Source organism: Mus caroli, chromosome 6, assembly GCF_900094665.2.
Source record: "Mus caroli chromosome 6, CAROLI_EIJ_v1.1, whole genome shotgun sequence".
NCBI classification, from domain to species: Eukaryota; Metazoa; Chordata; class Mammalia; order Rodentia; family Muridae; genus Mus; species Mus caroli.
This window is the reverse complement of record NC_034575.1, coordinates 138,773,854-138,785,603: the sequence shown is the minus strand read 5'-3', so window position 1 is coordinate 138,785,603 and position 11,750 is coordinate 138,773,854.

Sequence of the window (11,750 nt, the reverse complement as noted above, 5' to 3'; positions counted from 1 at the left end):
CCTTTCTTGCCATACCACATCTCAGAGCAAAAGACAAACTGGATTAGATTCACTCTTCTTTGTCAGGCACAGGTGCCACTTTCCCTGGAAAGATGTGAATAAATGGCCGTTCACCTCAGATAGGACACAGGTAACTAGGGTACCAGCAAAGGAGCTGTCCCATCTGAGTCTAGATTTGTGGACCACTGGACTTTTTGACAGGAGCGGGGAGAGTGGTTACTGGCAGAAGCTACACTGGCAGCTGCTGCGTTAGAAAGCCCACTCCAGCATGGGAGAAAACTCATGAAAGCAGCATCCGTGGAGTCCCTGTGCATCGTGAGGCAACTCAACAGGACGAAAATGTCTTCACTCTGCCAAAAACACTTGTAGTGTCTCCCCACTAAAGAAAGCATGCAGAAGGCAGGAACAGTGTCAACCCTGAAAGATGTCACATTCTAGGAATGAAATGATTAGAATCTAAAGGACTTGAAACGAGACACCGTTGGAACATAGGGTGTGTTACATTTACAGTAGACAATTCTCAGAAACAAAATGAACATGGCCTGAAGATATTTTTACTAATATTTTTGTTTTTTGAATAAAATGTACACAGTACCCTAACTTCTGTTAAGCTCTACATCCTATAGATCTGTTAAGATCTCATGGCCTTCCAACAGCACCACAGGGTTATGATCAAGCTTACCATGTGAAGCTATGAGAGACAAGCCAGCACATACCACAGCAGTAACATATAAGAAAACTTTTCTAGAGAAGACATATTTGACAATAAAGAATAAAAAAATACAAGGAAATTGTTCCTGGTTCTGAACAGGAAGAGATGGTACCTGGACCTTGAAGAATATATGCATGTGTGTATTAGACAATAAAGGAAGAATGATATTTCTACTCACTATTCTCTATTTCATTGATAAATTACCATACTTCTTAGATACTTATGATATGTTTCATAAGTTTAATCAAATTGTTTATAACTCCCAGGGCTCTAGGTTCCTAGAACTGGTCCTGTTACTGTTCACCTGCATGTTGGTTTGAATCTCTCTCCTCTGTTCCTTACAACCTATATAGTAGTATATATAGGACATCTGTCTCTCCAAGGCCTGAAAGAATGATAGGGAAACTTCATCTCTGATTCTGCAGCAATATGACTGCTTAAGCAAGGTCCCAACAATGACAACATCAATCGAGATGCTGATATAGAGCAGGGAAATCCCATGGGGCCCCACCCCTGGATGAATAACTACTGGTAACTAAGAGCCTCCTGGGAAGGTAGAACTAGCTTCTCTCAGGGGTGAGACCCCTACTTGGTTATCCAGCAGAAAGTAGCCAACCCTGAAATCATATACATACAAGCAACACTAAATTGACTCAACATATTATATTTATACATCTATAAATATATATGTAACAATAATAAAATGGCTATTATTTTGAAAGGAAGTGGGGTGGGCGTGAGAGGAGCAGGAAAGAGAGGACATGGGAGGTGATGGAGGAAGAAAGGAAAGAGGGAAATGATGTAATTATATTTCAATTAATTTTTTTAAAATGTTTAAAGTGTTTCACTTTACTTTTTCAAAAAAAAAACCTACTTTAGATGGATATTTAAAAAACCATGGATATTTCAAATTATTCTATATATGGCTACTTTCTTGTTGCTGTAATAAAATGTCTGTCTTAAGAACTTAAGAGAGGAAAGACTTTTCCTGGCTCACAGTTCAAGGGACTACAGTCCATCCTGGTGGAGAAGGCACACCAAAGCAGCTTTGGTTATGGTGGTAGAAGTTTGTTTACAATTTTTCAGACCAGAAAGCAGATACAGGGAAGGAATTGGGGCCAAGCTATAAGCCATAATGCCTGCTCCAGTGGCTCAGTTCCTCCGGCATGATTCTACCTCTTAAGGTTTCCAAGACTCTCAAGATTGCATGAGCAGCTGAAAACCAAGTATTCGAACACATGAGCGTGTGGGGGAACATTTCACATTTAATCAGCTTTGTAATCCTCTACTAAGAAACAAAAGTGTCCTACTTTGGCCATTTCCTGTCATCTTAAATGTGCCATGATACAAGAGACCAGGATGATCTTGTGTCAATTCTTGCCTTTCCTTAAATCAGTGGGTCTCAACCATCCTAATGCTGAGACACTTTAATACAGTTCCTTATGTTGCAGTGACCCCCTAAACCACAAAATTAAGTTCATTACTACTTCATAACTGATTTTGCTACTGTTGAGAATCATACTGTAAATGTCTGTGTTTTCTGTTAGTCTTTGGGGGTAGCAACCCACAGGTTGAGAACTGCTGCCTAAACAAACACAGATTCTAGTCTTAAAAAAAAAAAGAAAGAAAGAAAGAAAGGAAGGAAGGAAGGAAGGAAGGAAGGAAGGCAGGAAGGAAGGAAGGAAGGAAGAAAGAAAGAAAGAAAGAAAGAAAGAAAGAAAGAAAGAAAGAAAGAAAGAAACTGGAAGAAAAACCTCTTTTAAGTATTTATCAGTGGATCATTCCTTGGCTAAAAATAAACTTGAACATCTACAGCATGCAATAGAGTTGCTTCATTCTATACAGAATACAGGCAAGAGCCTAGAACATCTGCCCTGTTGCCTCTCGTGCCCCCTTCTTTCTCTTAACTCTTACTGGTATAAGCCACACATGACCTCATCAAAGATACTTTCTCTAAGTATTTCTATTGAAACTGCTTCCACTCAACCCTGTTTCTCCACCATCTAACGTTATGCTGTTATCCTATCCAGTAATTCTGTTTTACTCTAGTCTCTTTCCCATTTGAATGTAAGCTTAATGAAGTTGAAGCCTTCATCATTTTTATTGTTACAATTTCATTACCTAAAACAGTTCCTGAAACATGGTAGGCATTTATTAAATATTTACTGGGCATGATAAAGTAACATGTGCCAAGAAGTAGTATGGCCATAGACCTATGGAAACACGGGTGAGATTCAGTTGTTTCCATCAGCCATTCAAATGCATCCTGCACATGAGTTCCAGATGAAATCCTTTTTGGTGTGCTAAGTTCAGCCCAATGTTTAAAATTTTAGACTCTTCACATTTACTATATAATATATTTCAGACGTCTACACAGAGCATTCAAAGTGTCTCAGCCCAGTTACATGTTTTGATCTCTGAATTTTTACACGCTACTTACAAAATGTGAGTAGCTAGAATACTGACTTCCATTCCATGCCTTTATACACAAACTTCCTTCTGTACAAGCAATTCAGTTATATCCTTCAGGAGATGCTAGTGTGTTCTAAGTCTCCATTTTGATGTCTCAAAACCCCCAAAGTATCCCTGGCTTTCTCCCAAATTCTCAGTAGCATCAGCAGCATCTACCAGTCCTGAGCAATTTCTTTAGTGATTGTCAGTTTATGTTCCATGATATTTCTACTCAAAGGAATATGGAATATCTGGGTAGGCCAAATGTTTTTGTATCAATCATAGAGTTATGACTGTAGAGATGGCTCAGATGGTAAAGTGCTTGCCACACAAATGTGAGAACCTGAGTTTAATCCCAGTGCCTATGAGAGAAAAAAAATCCTAGCCAGAGTTATGAAACCAGAGACAGGAGGATCAATGAGACTTTGCTAGTCAATCAACCAAGCCAAATCAAAGATCTCTAGATTTGGTGAGAGACCTGCCTCAAAAAGAATATGGAATATTGAAAAAAAAAAAGAGAAAACAGCTTAGACACATGATCACAATATCTAGCATATACCATACCAGCCTCAGAAGATCACTGGACATCAGCACAACTGCTAAGTAGTTGTCTATCATTGTAATATTTCTATTAAAATAAAACACAAATTACTAATTAAAAAAAAGAATATGGAAAGTGGTTGAGGCACACACACCACACACACACACTACAGAATTAGGGCTGTTGTAGGCATCTAATAAATTAACTAATGTGTGGACGTGTATACTATACATAAGTCATAAGTGCTACTGTCTCTGACTCTGATATTATACGAGGAGCAGGGTCAGCAACTGGGAGCTATTCTGAGTCAAGATTGTTTACAGCTTGAATATCGTAGGAAGAATGGAAATTTACATTCCTTAAAATGACATGGCATAGACTCAAAAGCCAGTTTTACAGATGAAATTCATAAATATATAGTACTCAGAACAGAAAGTGTAGAAATAAAGAAGAGAGGACTCCTTCTCTGGTCTCTTTTTCCCCAAACTCAGGGACAGATGTATAAAGTTCCCTGGTAAGTTGTTCAGTATGAAAACATGCTCATTAATTCTTTCTTCCTGCCTGTACTCCTCAGAGTGAGTTCAGAACATCAAGACATTGATCCTCAGCCAATAGGAAACCCTTCATTCCTCAACTCTGCATGCTTATTAAGCACTGATGAAGGCACAGAATATTGCTTTGAACTTGCAGGTTATGTCTCCATACCCAGCACCCCACAATGTCTCTGGAGTCCTCAGAGGGACTGCCCCAGAAGGACAACAGATGTCATCCTCATGTTTCCCTAATGCTCCTTCTCTTCAACCTGATTTTGTTTGCTCTTTTAACTCTTTTTAGAAAGAGAACAGTATTCTTGGCTCAAAAATATGGGTTTGCTTTATTTTGCATAAGTTTGCATAATGAAGCAATAACTCAAAATATGGGCAAATAAATTCATCGGTCAACCTGAGTCATTGTATTTAAGTTTGACGTGGGTAGTACTACACATGAAAAATATCTATAATTTTTAAGGTAGTCCCAGTCTGGATCAAGAAGAAGTAAGAGTGTTCTGGAGGGGCACAGTCCACCAGGCTTGTGAGAGCCCCTGGAGTTGGTCTGTCTTCACTAAACAGCTCTACAGTGTGTGAACTGGGACTCTTCTTTCCACCAGAGCTACTGATGGCAAATGTAGCTCACATGTGACACCTCCAGAGAAAGCATTTATTAATGTCTTTGTTTTGAGGCCCTAGCATTTTTTTCTGTGCACAGTCAAGTAATCCTTCTTTTCATTCGAAACTATTGTATTTTTTCTCACTATGCCATTAGACAATTTTTTTCCTAAATGTGTGACTTAGCATTGCTCTCCAATAAAATGACCTATGGTGTCCATCCCAGTGCTTTGGGAACATAATCTACAAGTCTGAAATTTCAGCAAGCAGCCTAGATATTTCCCACTGACATGAAATTTTTTATCCATTCCTGTATGAACACACACAAACACACACACACACATACACAAACAAAACCATGTAACAAGCACATCCCTCCTTCTGAGAGAAAGCTGCACTAAGCATATATTGGAACATAGAATTTTTCTTTTGCATCAGTCATTGAGAGGAATGATGACTGACCTGGAGGAGGGTGGCCAATCACTGGGAAATGATGGAAAATTGTAACACGTTTCTGAAAATCTGCTTCTCATTTTCACTCACTGGCAAATATATCTGATTAAGAGTCAGGATCCTCCATAGTCTGCAATTCTCCTACATTCCCATCTGGAAACGGAACATATTTGAGCCACATGGTTCCTTCTGACTTCAAGAGGCTAAGCATGTGGAAATGCTTGAATGTCCATAGAGAAGAATTGTCTACAATGTCAAGTATCTGAAAGTTTTAGGAATTAATAAACTACGACAGATCACAGTTGAACCAAGTAAGTACATTAACTACATGAAATACTTAAACATTTTTCTACTCTCTTCTGCTGAGAACAAGTTTTACAAGTCCAGTTGTCTTTGTAGCTGGGTTTTGTTATTTTTATTGCTTCAGTTTTAGAATTTTATGCATGAGTACAATGTATTTTCATATTGTCCACATCCTCTAATTATTCTTCCCATGTTCCCCCACACCAATATCAGAAATTATATATATCCAGTTGGAATGTGGGCATGGCCAGCTTATCAGGAATCTTTTTTCTTATTGTAGAACATGATTTTAATATTTTCAAACAGAATAATTATTTTAAGATATAGTTCATTGTTATGTCTCCCATTTCATTTATGAGTTTAGATACTGTCTCTGTTCCCCCTGGTTAGGCTGGCTAAGGGTCTATATCTTGTTGATTTTATCAAAAAAACCAGCTCCTGGTTTTGTTGATTCTTTGTACAGTTCTTTTTGTTTCTATTTGGTTGATTTCAGCCCTGAGTTTGATTATTTCCTGCTATCTACTCCTCTTGGATGTATTTGCTTCTTTTTGTTCTAGAGCTTTCAGGTGTGCTGTCAAGCTGCTAGTTTATGCTTTCTCCAGTTACTTTTTGGAGGCACTCAGAGCTATGAGTTTTCCTCTTGGCACTGCTTTCATTGTGTCCCATAAGTTTGGGTATGTTGGGCTTTCTTTTTCGGTAAGTTCTAAAAACCCTTTAATTTTTTTTCCTTATTTCTTCCTTGACCAAGTTATCATTGAGTAGAGCATTGTTCACCTTCCTTGTGTATGTGTGCTTTCCGTTGTTTTTGTTGGTATTGAAGACCAGCCTTAGTCCATGGTGATCTGATAGGGTGCATGGGGTCATATCAATCTTCTGTCCACTGCTGAGAGTGAGGTGTTGAAGTCAGTAGATTTTTCCTTTGATGAGTATGAAGTGTCCTTCCTTAACCTTTTTGATATCTTTTGGTTGAAGTTGATTTTATTCGCTATTACAATGGCTACTCCAGCTTGTTTCTTGGGACCATTTGCTTGGAAAATGGTTTTCCAGCCCTTTACTCTGAGGTAGTGTCTGTCTTTGTCACTGAGGTGCATTTCCTGTATGCAACAAAATGCTGTGTTCTGTTTACACATCCAGTCTGTTAGTCTATGTCTTTTTATTGGGGAGTTGAGTTCATTGATGTTAAGAGATATTAAGGAAAAGTGATTTTTACTTCCTGTTATTTTTTGTTGTTAGAGGTAGGATTATGTTTGTGTGGTTATCTTTTTTGGGGGTTGTTGAAAGATTACTTTCTTACTTTTTCTAGGGTGTAGTTTCCATCTTTGTGTTGGTGTTTTCCATCTATTATCCTTTGTAGGGCTGGATTTATGGAAAGATATTGTGTAAATTTGGTTTTGCCATGGAATGTTTCGTTTTCTCCGTCTACAGTAATTGAGAGTTTTGCTGGGTATAGTAGCCTGGGCTAGCATTTGTGTTCTCTTAGGGTCTGTATGACATTTGCCCAGGATCTTCTAGCTTTCATAGTGTCTGGTGAGAAGACTGGTGTAATTCTGATAGATCTGCCTTAATATGTTACTTGACCTTTTTCTCTTGCTGCTTTTAATATTCTTTCTTTCTTTAATGCATTTGATGTTTTGATTATTATGTGCCAGGAGGAATTTCTTTTCTGGTCCAGTCTATTTGGAGTTCTGTAAGCTTCTTGTATGATCATGGGCATCTCTTTCTTTAGATTAGGGAAATTTTCTTCTATAATTTTGTTGAAGATATTTACTGGCCCCATGAGTTGAGAATCTTTGCTCTTTTCTATACCTATTACCCTTAGGTTTGGTCTTCTCATTGTGTCCTGGATTTCCTGGATATTTTCAGTTAGGAGCTTTTTGCATTTTGCATTTTCTTTGACTGTTGTGTCTGTTTTTCTATGGTATCTTCTGCACCCAAGATTCTCTCTTCTATCTCTTGTATTCTGGTGGTGATGCTATGTCTATGACTCCTGATCTCTTTCCTAGGTTTTCTAACTCCAGGGTTGTCTCCCTTTGTGATTTCTTTATTGTTTCTATTTCCAGTTTTAGATCCTGGATGCTTTTGGTCATTTCCTTCACCTGTTTGATTGTGTTTTCCTATAATTCTTTAAGGTATTTTTGTGTTTCCTCTTTAAGGGCTTCTAACTGTTTACCTGTGTTCTTCCTTCAGAGAGTTATTTATGTCCTTCTTAAAGTCCTCTGTCATCATCATGGGAAGTGATTTTAGATCCAAGTCTTGTTTTTCCAGTGTGATGGTGTATCCAGGATTTGCTATGGTGGAAGAATTAGGTTCTGATGATGCCAAGTAGCCTTAGTTTCTGTTGCTTCTGTTCTTATGCTTGCCTTCCACCATCTGATTATCTCTAGTGCTACCTGCCCTCGATATATCTGACTGGAGCCTCTCTTTCCTGTGATCCTGGTTGTGTCAGAACACCTCAGAGTTCAGCTGTCTCTGGGATCCTATGATTCTGGGATCCTGTGATCCTGAGATCCTGGGTGTGTCAGAACTCCTGGGAGTCAAGCTGCCTCTGGGACCCTGAGATCCTGGTGTGACCAAGCTCCTGGGATCCTGGGATCCTGGGCGTGTCAGAACTCCTGGGAGTGGAGCTTCCTCTGAGTGTTGTGGAACTTGCTGTGTAATTCACACCCAAGGTCTGCTCAGGGAATGGGCCAGACCAGACGGAACACGTGCCACTGGTCAGGCAGAGTTCCTGGGTGCCTGGGTCTCACTGATCCCAGCCACTTCTGGTGTTGGGGCAGATCTGTCCTCCTCACCTCTGATCCTATGATCCTGGGCATGTTAGAGTGCCTGGGAATGGACCTTCCTCTGGGTATTGTGGGACTGGCTGTGGAGTTTGTACCCAAAGTCTGCTCAGGGCACCAGTCCAGACAAGAAGGGCTTATCAGGGGTCTTATCCCTGAAGAAAGCTTACACACACACACCAACTACTTGAACTAAGTAGCTCTTGAACTTTCAAGCCCTTCATCTGTTAATTCTGGAATATTGCCTGATGTGGTCTCCTACAGGTCTTGTACAGGAAACCACCAGGCTACAGTAGTCCTGCCACATATGGAAATCACTGTCTCACTAGTAAGGCTAGTCCTCTTGGTCCTCTGGCTCTTATAATCTTTCTGCCTCTCTTCCACGGTGCTTCTTGAATCTATAGTGAAGAAGTCTTATAGGTGTCCTCTTTTGAGATGAGCAATATATGGCCACTAAAACTCTGCACACTGATCAGAAATGGTTTTCTGTTATGGCTGCTATAAAAAAAGAATCTTCTGTAATGAGGGATGAGAGATGAACCAATTAAGAAATCCCCCATTAGCTTAGTGGTTTTAACAGTCTTTCTCGTGGCATTTCTCTCTAGTACTCAGGTAACTCTATGAAGCTGGCCTATCTCAAACAAGTCCTCACAGTGGGGTCACATGTAGTGGCTTTCTGTTAGCTTTTCTGCCCATCACTAAAATATGTGGAACCACAAGAAGGCTAATCAACAACTTTTCCACAAATATCAAATAACAAAATGATTATAGCTCTAGCTAACCCCTGTCAAGTGGATGGTCACTCACAAACTTCTTTCTAAAGTGCCCCAGGTGTTTCTAATGGGACAAAGACATTTGCTGAGAGAAGTGCTGTTCACAATGAAATGAAGACTACTCTAACAAGTGCCCTTGGAATTAGAAATGACAATAAGCACATTGAAAGAAGTATACCTTGGGTGCTATCTCTAGCTTCTCTATTGGGCGCTTTGGAACAACAATATGAACTAACCATTACCCCCAGAGCTCATATCTCTAGCTGCATATGTAGCAGAAGATGGCCTAGTCAGCCATCACTGGGAAGAGAAGCCCCTTGGTATTGCGAACTTTATATGCCCCAGTACAGGGGAACGCCAGGGCCAGGAAGAGGGAGTGGGTGGGGAGGGGAAGAGGGTGGAGGGAGGGTATAGGGAACTTTCAGGATAGCATTTGAAATGTATATAAAGAAAATATCTAATAAAAAATAAATAAGAAAATGAAAGAAAGAGAGAGAAAAGAAAGAGAGAGAAAGAGAGAGAAAGAAAGAGAGAGAGAAAGAAAGAAAAAAAGAAAGAAAGAAAGAAAGAAAGAAAGAAAGAAAGAAAGAAAGAAAGAAAGAAAGAAAGAAAGAAAGAGACTATCCAAAGGCTCAGTAGATCGGTGTGTCTATCCCTCTAATCACCCCAGAGTTTGCAGGTCTCCCAGGAGATCTGCCTTAACCAGGGACACAGGTGAGACCCCTGCCCAAATAAATTCCCAGCTGTGACCCCCCCAATGGAGCCCAGCCAACACATGACCCCGCCCCCTGTGAAACTCCCATCATCTTTCCTGTCTGTACCTCTGCTGGGGGGGCGGTGGATTGACATGTCCACTCTTTCCCCACATCCCACAGCCTGCCCCTTTCCCAGGAGATCTGCAGTAACCAGAACACCAGCTATGGGAGAACTTCCCTAACCAGGAACACAGCAGGACTGCTCTAACCAGGGAAACAGATGTGCCCCCCCCAAACTAGAGACAGCACTGTCTGCCTCCCAGGAGGTCTGCTCTAACCCAGGTCACAGAGGTTGACATGCCTTCAAGGAGGTAAGCTCCAGGCAGAGGCACCCAAGCCAGTTAACACCAGAGATAAGCAGATGATGAGAGGCAAGCACAAGAACATAAGCAACAGAAACCAATGCAATTTAGCACTATCAGAACCCAGTGCTCCCACCAGAGCAAGCCCTAGATACCCTAACACACTTTAAAAAACATGATGCTGACCTAAAATCTCATCTCAAAAATATAATAAAGACCTTTAATGAGGATATGAATAATTCACTTAAAGAAATACAAGAAAACACAGGCAAACAGGGAGAAGCCCTTAAAGAGAAAACAAATAAATCCCTTAAAGAAATATAGGGGAAAAGAGAGAAATACAGGAAAAGACAATCAAAAAGGTAAAGGAATTGAACAAAGCAGTCACAAATGGAGGCAACACTGAAGATGGAAAACCTAGGAAAGAGATCAGGAACTACAGATAATATCACCAACAGAATACAAGAGATAGAAAAGAGAATCTCAGGTATAGAAGATTCCATAGAAGATATTGACACAATGGTCAAAGAAAATACAAAGTCTAAAAAGCTCCTAACCCAAAACATCCAGGAAATTCAGAACACTATGAAAAGACCAAACCTAATAATAATAGGAATAGAAGAGAGCAAAGATCACCAGCTTAAAGGGCCAAAAACCATTGTCAACAAAATCAGAGAAGAAAACTTCCCTAACCTAAAGAAAGAAATGGCCATAAATGACAAGAAGCCTACAGAACACCAAATCCTTTGGAACAGAACAGAAAATTGTCCCCATTACATAATAATCAAACATGAAATGCATATAACAAAGAAAGAATACTAAGGGGGCAGGCAGGAGTGGGTGGATAGATGGGGGAACACCCTCATAGAAGAAGGGGAAGAAGGGATGGAATAGGGAGTTTCTAGGGGCAAACCAGGAAAACAGATAACATTTGAAATGTAAATAAAGAAAATATCCAATTTTTTAAAAAAGATTCAACTGTAAGGCATTTTCTTAATTAAAGACTGATAAAAAAAAGGGACCAGCCCATTGTGGGTGGAGCCATCCCTGGGTTGGTGGTCCAGGGTTCAGCAGGCTGAACAAGTCATGAGGAGCAACCCAGTAAGCAGCACTCCTACATGACCTCTATATCAGCTCCTGCCCCTGGGTTCCTGCATCCTGCCCTGTTTGAGTCCCTGTCTGACTTCCTTTGATGTTAAACAGGGATGTGAATACGTAAGTCAAAATAAACCCTTTCCTCCCCAACTTGCTTTCTGTCATATTCGTTTGCAGCAATAGAAGTCTTAATTAAGACAGGCATGGGAGAAACCTGTCCCTAGCCGAAGGGTTGCCAAGTCACTAGAGCACAGATCTTGACTCGTTACCAGTAATAATCAAATTCATCTATCAATTTTCCAAACAAATATAGCGCTTGCCATTTCAGTCAAGTAAACTTGAACTAATATCTCACCCCTCACATGGCACCATAACATCCTGTAACACAACTCAAGAAAAATCCAAGAGGTCCTTTTGTGTGTAACTTGCATGCTTGTTTA